Genomic DNA, 9,895 nt, shown 5'->3' with positions numbered 1-9,895 from the left:
GAGGCTCAGAGAGCAGGGCCTCCCTATTGCTGTCGGCAGCAGTAGGAAGGTTTGCCAGTTCGGGAGATTTGGCAGAGGCCGATAGCCGTTCTCCTCTTCTTTCTCAGCACACCACTGGCCTATATTTTCCAGCCCCAATGATTCTTGGTGCTTCCACATTAATGATTGCGTCTTTCTTCTGGGGCAGGCGAAGGGACGAAGTCCACTGTGACAAGCCTCTTGTGATGTCCTCTGCCTTCTAAGCAAAGAAGCTCCAGGTAGCAATAGCTAGCCTCCTCTTACTTTTCTAGCCTCCCACCCACCTCATCCCCTGGCCGGTGCACATGCTCATTCTGCAAATACTGGAAGAGACCCTGCTGTGGACCAGACGCTTGTGTTGGGCTCCATTGCATTCTCTTAAATCCTGGGTTCAAAATCTCCGCAATGGGGAGCAGGTGCCTTCCCCATCGAGGGTGTTCCTTTCCCTAGCCCTCTCATCCCAAACAAGATGACTACCTTAACCTCTGCACCCCTACAACCCTGGCTTAGCACTCCCAGGCACGATGTAAAGGTGTGGAGGGAGGAAGGACAAGTGCAAGGTGTCAAGGCACACCTTGTCCTCTTGGTCTCTTCCTTAGCAGAGCGCTGTGTGGAGAAAAACCTGAGCCCCGAGTAAAGAGACACAGACTCGAGTCCCAGATCGGCTACCAACCAGCGCTGTGACTTTAGATGCCGGCCTATAGAGCAAGTTCTGTAGATTAGATCTTTGGGTCTCCACTCAGCAATAATACCATTCTGATTCTCTCTGTGCTGATCCCTAATTCCTGAGTGGATCGTCCACTCTCTTTTCACCTGGGCTTGGAGAGGAATAAAATATTTTACAAGAAGATGCCGAAGGAAGGGGAAAGAGGTTAGCCAGCCTCCCTTATAAGGAAACATGTGCTGGGGATAAGCAGCCTGACACTGCAAAACAATTGCTAAGGGTTGTAACTTCAGGATATCCTAAGATTCTTCCTTGCCAGTAACTTGATTTCTTTTAGGCCTGGCCTAATCTTGTCCAGACTTAAGTTCCACGCTAACCACCGAGGCTGGATTGAATTATTCACAGAATTTCTACCCTGGAATGGTTTGGGGGATATTCTTTGCAGATTACATTCATCCTTCCATGCCTTCGGGACTTCTCAGTAATGAGCTATTTGGATAGGGGGTCCCTTCGCTTTCTTGGGCCTTGTTTCCTCACCTGTGAACAAAAAAGGCCGCTCCTCCCAGCTCTCGAATGTCTTTGGTTCTGTCATTGCAGGTGCCTCAGCCTGTGACGCATGCAGCTCACGACCAGCAGCAAACCGTGGAGACGGACACACACACACACACACACACACGCGCGCGCGCAAAAAGGATGCCATCTGATAATTAAACGCAAAAGGAATTATGCAATTAGCAAAGGACGTTGATCACACAACATGTGAGGCTAATTGCAGCACGTGTAAATGTTTGCTAAATAAGATAAATACGGGTTTGCAGTCACTCTGGTGCACAGATTGAGTAGTAAAGTTAAGAAAAATATGAAAGTTGATTCTGAGATAGGACTGATAAACATAGGGCATGTGCACTAGGCTGATTAGGATTATTAACTGAGTAATCGTCTCATGCCTGAAGTGGAGGGTTCTAGGAGCCCCTGGCCCACAATCTGATGACTGTGTAATGAAGTTGCCATGTTTCCTAGGACGTGGAACACAGGCTCCATTGTTACACAGCGCCGGCCCAGCAGCTGAGACTGGTGACCCTGGCTCGCCAACTTGCCCAGTGCGCATCGCTGAGGTGGGCAAGGCTTTGCGGGCTGACGCAGAAAAGAAAGGCCGGATCCGGACCATCCTCGGAGTCTCCTGAACCACCTGCTTCAAGTCTGTGAAGCATCTCTTATGTGAGTGAACCTCTCAGGCTCAGGACTGTCCATGGAGAGGTGAAAAAGAGTCCTGGAGAGGTAGCCCCAGGGAGAACCTCGGTTCTGGAGACAGACGGCGTGGATTTGAATCCTGGATCCATCATTAATTCTCTGGCAAGTTACTTCAGCTGGTTGAGCCCTGGTTTCCTCATCGCTGTCACGGGGATAATAGTATCACCTATCTTTCGGGGTAGATGCAAGGAATAAAGGAATCGTTACCTATAAAAGTGCCAAGAACACTGTCTGGCACATATTAACACCCAAAAAGTGACCTATTTCTTCCCGTTTAGTTTCCTCCCTTCATTAGTTCATTCATTCAACCAAGTAATGGCCCACTGTGCACAAGGCACTATGCAAGTAACAACGAGCATAGCGGGAAACACACACACGCGCACGCGCACACGCACGCGGGTCCCCTCCTCACGTTGGGATTAGGTAGGAAACGTTGGCACACAGATAACTGCAGTGACGTTACATGTGAGATGTACTGCTTAAGTGTGACAAAATGCTCCGGGATGGGGCATCATGTCTGCAAGACAACTGGAGAAGGCTTCATTGACGACAGGCCAGGATGAGATTTTAACAGAGGGGAGACTGAGTAGAAGGATGTGTAACATTCTAGGTAGAAGGTACCGCATGGGCAAAGATGCTGAAGTGACGTGTGGGGCTGGAAAGCAGCTTTGAGGTCAATTGTGGCAGGGGGACATGGCAGCGGGCGGGGGGGGGGGGTGGATCTCAATTTCAAGCCCCGAGTAACTTTATTATTAACTATTATTAACTCTATCTATTATTAACTTTACCCTGTGAGCCACAGAAAGTCCTTGGAACATTTTAAATGATATTTTAGGACAAAGCAGTGTTAAAGGAAGATGAATCTGGCAGGACGAGCAGAAAGGATAGAAAAGGAAAAGACTGGTGACCATGTGAGCTAGGAGGCTACTGCAATAGTCCGAGCATGCAGTAACAAGGGTATGAATGAACAGAAATGCAAGGGACATTGGGAAGGACAAACTGACAGGACTCAGTGACCAAGAGGATGTGCGGAGCAAGGAGAAAGAGGAGGAGGAGATGACTATGGTTTTGAATGTGAATATCATGGACAGAAAAGGGGGCTTGCTAGTCAGCAAAGATTCTGATTCCCAGTTACCCAGCACATTATCCAAACAAAGCGCTCCCCATAGGAAGGAGCATAGAGTAGGAGTTCTGAACACGGGTTTACGAGTCAGTTAGGGACACCTGCTATGCTATTTGCTAACTGTGTCACCCTCAGCCAGTTTTCACCTCCCAGAGCTTTCCTCCGTTGCGAAATAGGGATAAAAACAACATACTCCTCAGGAATGTGAAGATTAAATAAGATAAAATGCGATGATAATGTGATGCACCTGCAAAGTACCTGTCCGAAGAGAGTACAAGGTAAACGCCGAACAAAAGAATGCCAGAGCCCCCAAGTAGGGGATACAAAATAATCATAATAATACTCCACACTCAAATTCTCCGGAACAAATATTCACATTTTGATGATTAAGCTTTTGAGCCAGAAGGAGAAACAGCAGTGAGGAACAATCTCTGCTAATGAAATTGGCCCATGAATTTGGGTGAATTCCTCCCGTCTTCTCATCAAGGGCTCCATCATTTTCCTGCCCATGCCTCTCAGGCAACACCAGCTTCCACATCCCTTTCTCGATTTCCGGGGACAGACGTGGCCAAGATGATCCCAGGGGCTGCTGACCAGTCAGCTGCTGTGTGTGAACTTCAAAGGCCTATTGACACAGCTGCAGGCCCCTGGGCGAGGGCCGGGGGGCGGGGCCCTGTCTGAAACGCTTGAGCTATACCTTGAGAGCAGCAAAATGGCAAAGGGGCCAATAAACCAGCCCGGTTCTTGGAGGGGGCACTGTCATGCACGCAACAAAAACTCAACCCGCCAAAGCAAACTGGTTCTATCAAATGGGCCCCTGGTGTTTGGAAATTACAGACCTAAATCTTGGTCTGATCCATTTTCTGTCACTGCAGAGCTCTGCTCACAGCTGCTGTCTTAACTGCAGGCACAACTGCCCTTCACCCAAACTGCTGTTAAGTTTTCACGAATACCCACAACCCTCTGAGACACTCCTGTAAGGGTCCAGAAAAACAAAGAAAGGCAGCAAACGATGAATCAGGGGATCGACCCCAGTGTGTCAGACTTCAAAGCCTGTGCCTTTTCCCGTTTCCAAGGGGACCTCAGCCTCGGCACAGAATCATACAATGTTGGGACACTCAAGTAATCAAGTCTGCTCTCCCCCTTCCATACCACAGAAGTGCAGCTCAGAGGAGTTGGGTGGCTTGTCTAAGATCACACAGCATGTGACAGTTCCTAGCAAGATACTAGATCATATTAATCAGACTATTTCCTTACAATCAAATACAAATGAATGTTTTCTTTTTTTTTTTTTTTTAAGTTTGTTGCCTCGGTTGGTCCCACACCATCCGTGAAGTCTTTATGTCACAGACATTTCCAGCCCCTTTCACAGAAAAGGAGCCTGAGGTACAAAGAGGTTCACGGCTTACCTTAGGTCACAGAGCCAGCACAGCCAGGGCTAGAGCCAGAGTCTTTGGGTTGTAAGCCAGTTGGCCAGTATTAACCAAATCAACTCAATGCCGGGGGCTGTGCTTAGAGCAATTAAGATGTTTATATGCTGGGAGAAGAGATACAACAGCAGAGAGCAGGAGAAGGCAATATGTACTAATAGAGCCAACAAACTAGATGAGAGACCTTAAATTAGGATGCACTTACCAATTCTACTAAGAGATAAGAATATGTTATCTTAGAGTACTTTTTCTTGTTCAGTGTATCTTTCTCCAGCATATCTGTAAATGAAGTCCGCCCTCCCCCCGCAAAAAAAAGCTGAAGCAGACTGTTAGTTGTAGGTTTCAAAGACCTGCCCCCACAGCTGAGCACTGAGCACAGCTTCCCTGTAGCAGGGGATGGCGGGAGGTAGCGGAAGGGGACAGAAGACGCAGACCCAGCTGGTCAGGAGGAACGATTTCCTGGCCAAATAGTCTGGCTCCTGGGAATCTCTTTCCCCAGAGTGATCACAACCAGAAAAAATAAAAAACAAAAAGGAATCTTGATTTGTCTGGATCATAAGAATGTAGAACAGGGGCACCTGGGTGACTCGGTGGGTTAAGTACGTGAGTTTGGTTCAGGTCATGATCTCACAGTCCAGGGGCTCAAGCTCCGTGTTCGTGGTTTCTGAGCGGTCAGCACAGAGCCTGGAGTCTGCTTTGGATTCTGTCTCCCTCTCTCTGCCCCTCCCCCGCTCACACTGTCTCTGTCTCTGTCTCTCTCTCTCAAAAATAAACAAGCATTACAAACTGGTGCAGCCAGTCTGGACAACAGTGTGGAGGTTCCTCAGAAAATTAAAAATAGACCTACCCTATGACCCAGCAATAGCACTGCTAGGAATTTACCCAAGGGATTCAGCAGTACTGATGCATAGGGGCACTTGTACCCCAATGTTTATAGCAGCACTCTCAACAATAGCCAAATTATGGAAAGAGCCTAAATGTCCATCAACTGATGAATGGATAAAGAAATTGTGGTTTATATACACATTGGAGTACTACGTGGCAATGAGAAAGAACGAACTATGGCCCTTTGTAGCAACATGGATGGAACTGGAGAGTGTGATGCTAAGTGAAATAAGCCATACAGAGAAAGACAGATACCATATGGTTTCACTCTTATGTGGATCCTGAGAAACTTAACAGAAACCCACGGGGGAGGGGAAGGAAAAAAAAAAAAAAAAGAGGTTAGAGTGGGAGAGAGCCAAAGCATGAGACTCTTAAAAACTGAGAACAGGGGCACCTGGATGGCTCAGTCGGTTGAGCATCCGACTTCGGCTCAGGTCATGATCTCGTGGTCCATGAGTTCGAGCCCCGCGTCGGGCTCTGTGCTGACAGCTCAGAGCCTGAAGTCTGCTTCGGATTCTGTGTCTCCCTCTCTCTCTCACCCTCCCCCATTCATGCTCTGTCTCTCTCTGTCTCAAAAATAAATAAACATTAAAAAAAAAACTGAGAACAAACTGAGGGTTGATGGGGGGTGGGAGGGAGGGGAGGGTGGGTGATGGGTATTGAGGAGGGCACCTTTTGGGATGAGTACTGGGTGTTGTATGGAAACCAATTTGACAATAAATTTCATTAAAAAAATAAATAAACAAGCATTAAACTTTTTTAAAAAAAGAATATAACAATTATTACTTAGTACTTACCCTAATGTGTGAATGTTGTGCTAAGTCCTTTACATCCCTTATCTCATCTAGCCCCACAGCAACCCTTCAAGGTGGGTGTTTTGATCCCTATTTCAGTGAGGAAGAGAATGTGAGGCTCAGAGATGTTAAATAATTTAGCTAAGGTCACACAGATGTAACGATGAGGTGACTTGGAACCACGGTCTATTTCCCTCCAAAGCCCTAACTTGTATCCACATCCTATCCTCGTTCAAAGAAGATAACCGACGGGAAGATGCCTCTCCCTTCTCCAAACCCCGAGTTTCCTTAAGAGGCAACCATCTATGATATGACGTAGATGCGACATTATCACAATGACACCAAGCCATAACGAGCATCTGAAAATTTTGGTTAACCAGTATCTTTCCTTTTGTAATAAAAAAATGTCATTTCATATCATTCGAACTAACTTGAAAACAATTATAGACTCTTATTTCCGAGATTGAATTTGGAACAAAGCTTAGCGCTATTTAACACGCACATGTAAAACTATCCATTTTGTGGGCAGATTCAAATGCAATCTACTGTAGCCAATTTCCATACTGAAACATACTGTGAGATTTTATTGAGCATTTGCAGTGAAAGCTGAGAGGAGAGTTACCTACTTCTTTTTGGAAGATCCTAAGTATTTTGTCAACAAAAGGAATTACGTATGTCCTAGTCAATCTCTGTATTGTATGATAAAGCAGTACAGTGAGCAGCTAAACTCTACCAAATTATGTCTGGGTATCGTGGGATATCTTAGGTCAGATCAGATCCTGAAATCCATGACTTCAAGGGGAATTCACAAGTGCCACGGAGGCACTGTTAGAGGAAGAAGTGGGAGACTGGAGGGCTCGGTGGCGGCCTGGAAGCCTGTGGGGAGATGCCACGGAGCCTGACGTGGCTGATCGGGACCCTGTTCTGTCTTCCCGGCTCCCCACTCCAGGACACACGTGACAGCGGGGCCGAGGTTGAAGTAACTAACTTAAGCTGACTTCAGTGATCATTCCATGAAGGTCATGTCCCTGCAAAAAGAAAAAGAGAGAAAGAAGAGTGGTAAGTGAAAGGCGGGCCTTGTCTCTGTCATCAGAGGACAAGTGCCCGGCACAGTCCCTGGGTTCAGAGCAAGTGACTCCTACATGTGGCTGAAAGGAGGAAAAGAACAGAATACGGGTTCCTAGGGGAGAAAAATACCTACGGAAAACTCACTAACTCGCTAAATAAGTCCAACAGAGGAAGAACGTAAAGTCACGTCTGCTAGACTGAGGAGCGGCAGAGAGGTCTCACATTTAGGAGAAAAAAATAAAATGATAATAGTAATAATAGTAACAGCAGTTAACGCTTTGTGCCGGACACTGTTCTCTTGCTTGACTGTAAATTCCAAAAGGGCAAGGACTTTGCCTCTTTCACTCACCTGTATACACAGCGCACCTAATTCAGGGCTTGGAAGGCATTCAGGACATGCTATGCATGTACTATGCTTTAGTAAATGAATAGATAAAACAGTTATGCGTATGGGGGGGGGGAGGTGGAAATAGTAGTTAAAGTAAAAAAAAAATTTTTTTTTAAGGATGGTAATTATGAGCTCATTTTCTCTAACATTATTGAGAACCAAGTAGGTGTCAGGCATTGAACTTGGCCCTGAAGATAAAGACGTTAACAGACAAGGTATCTTCTGGGCTTGGTGAGAGGGCACTCAAGACTAGGGCCTTATTCAATGAACCGACACTTACCAAGCTCACCAAGCTCCCGTTCTGGGATAGGTAACCAGCTGGGCACTCTGGGGAGAAAGAGATAAGGAAGTCCCTCTCCCCGCCCTCCAGGAGCTCACAGTGGTGTAGATGGGGTGTCTGTGCCAGAGATGGGTGTACAGGGTTGTGATCAAGACAGGACATAAGGAATCTGCCTAAAGGGGGTCAGCCCAGTTACCTTTCACGACCAGACTTCAAGCAAAAGGTGATCATTGCTAACCATGCAGCTTTTGGGATTCCTGCACTGACTGGGACTTTTTCATGTAATAAATTCCTGCCCCCACTCCCAGGAATCTGTATATATGCATTTTTAATGCTCTAGAACCTGGAAAAAAATGGGTTCTTCCAATCTACAAATAAGCACTAAGACTACATGATCCTCAGCTCTGTGATAATTTTAAGATCGGATGACATAGTAATACAGCGAGCACAGAACTCAGACTCCCATTCTATAAAAGGGTCTTCAGTATTTTGTGTTCAGTTATCCCCAAAGCATTTAAAAAATTTAGATGTGGTAATTGCTCGATATATGGAAGCAACTGTTGCGGCTGCAGCTGAGTCCAGGGCTGCAGATATCCATCCGGGGCTCATCAGTTGAGTGAGGTTTCCCACAGGAAGCCAAGGAGAGCTGCAGGGGACTGCTCCCACAGCCGCCTGCCCCTGCCAACGGGCTCGGACCAAATCTAGCCCCACAGTCGGCACAAGCCAGATCCAGGCTTGTCCCACCGCCTGCGTCCCTTGCTTGTATCCACCCTCTTTAAACCCTGCCCAGACTGGACCCAGCACAATTCATCTGGGGACAGAGTAACTAGTTGAAAGAACCGGGGAGGACTGAGATCTGGTCACGAGCAGCTGCGATCTAACCCCGCACCTGGGGATTTGTGCCATTTAAAGCACTAGACAGCTGTTTTGTGGTGGCTGTGCCAACTCATGCTGTTGAAAAAGCGCAACCCCCACATTGCCCCCTGGTCAAACTTGGGAGGTGGGCGGCAAGACAAAAAGGTCTAGGAGCCCCACCAGCTAGGGCACCTCCCTCTCTAGCCCTGGGGCGGGGGGCGGGGGACGCTGCTATTTTCACTGAGTGAGGCTCCGGTGGTGATGACAAACACAAGATTCCCAAACCCTGAATGTTACCTTTGAATCTAGACACCTCAGACAACACTCATCATTCCCCCTCACGTCTGGTATCTTTTCTCCTTGATTAGTGCTTAACGTATTACACAACATCTCACCCTCCAAGTTGTGCAAACCATAAAGGGTAGCAGCATAGAGTTGAAAAACTGGTCTAACTTCAGTGAGACACAGATTACACAACACGGTGAACAAAAGACCAGAAATAAATGAACGAATATTCCCTTGGACTTTATAACTAATCAACAGAATGCACGTTTGATGGCAAAGTTACAAGATTTCCAACCTGCCCCCTCATCCTCCCTTCTCAGCTGCGCAGTAAAGAGAAACGTTTTCAGTAGTCTCATAGCTTCCTTTTATATTCATGCTGAATTTCAAACCAACACACGATAGTGTCTGTCGAGGAGAAAGGCTTCAGCTTGCTTTTTCATTACCTCTTACATAAAAAAGAGTTAAGACTTCAAAACCACACCATTTCACTCTTCATAGAGCTACTTTTCATCAGTCAGTGACTTGGATTGTACTTTCACATGCTTCAATAAGATATGACAACTGTCACTAAAACAAGGATTACACGTCTTGCTTTTTCTCTATTTTGTTATGCTGGGGTGCGGGGAGGGGCAGACGCTTAAAGATCCTTCTCAGGTGTCGCCAACCTTGTTTTCATAGGAACTTTCAGAGACCGTGAAATCGGATGATATATGAACCGGGAGCAGGGAGACCTGGATTCCAATTCTGACTCAACAGCTAACGTGGCCATCACTTAACCCTTTCTGTGCCTCAGTTTCCTTCTCTATAAAGAGGGACACAACTTTCCTGTGAAGGAAGTGAGGGTCGGCACCAGC

The sequence above is a fragment of the Felis catus genome, chromosome D1 (assembly GCF_018350175.1).
Source record: "Felis catus isolate Fca126 chromosome D1, F.catus_Fca126_mat1.0, whole genome shotgun sequence".
In the NCBI taxonomy this organism is placed as follows: Eukaryota; Metazoa; Chordata; class Mammalia; order Carnivora; family Felidae; genus Felis; species Felis catus.
The sequence above is the reverse complement of the archived record's forward strand: the minus strand, read 5'-3'. Positions refer to the sequence as shown.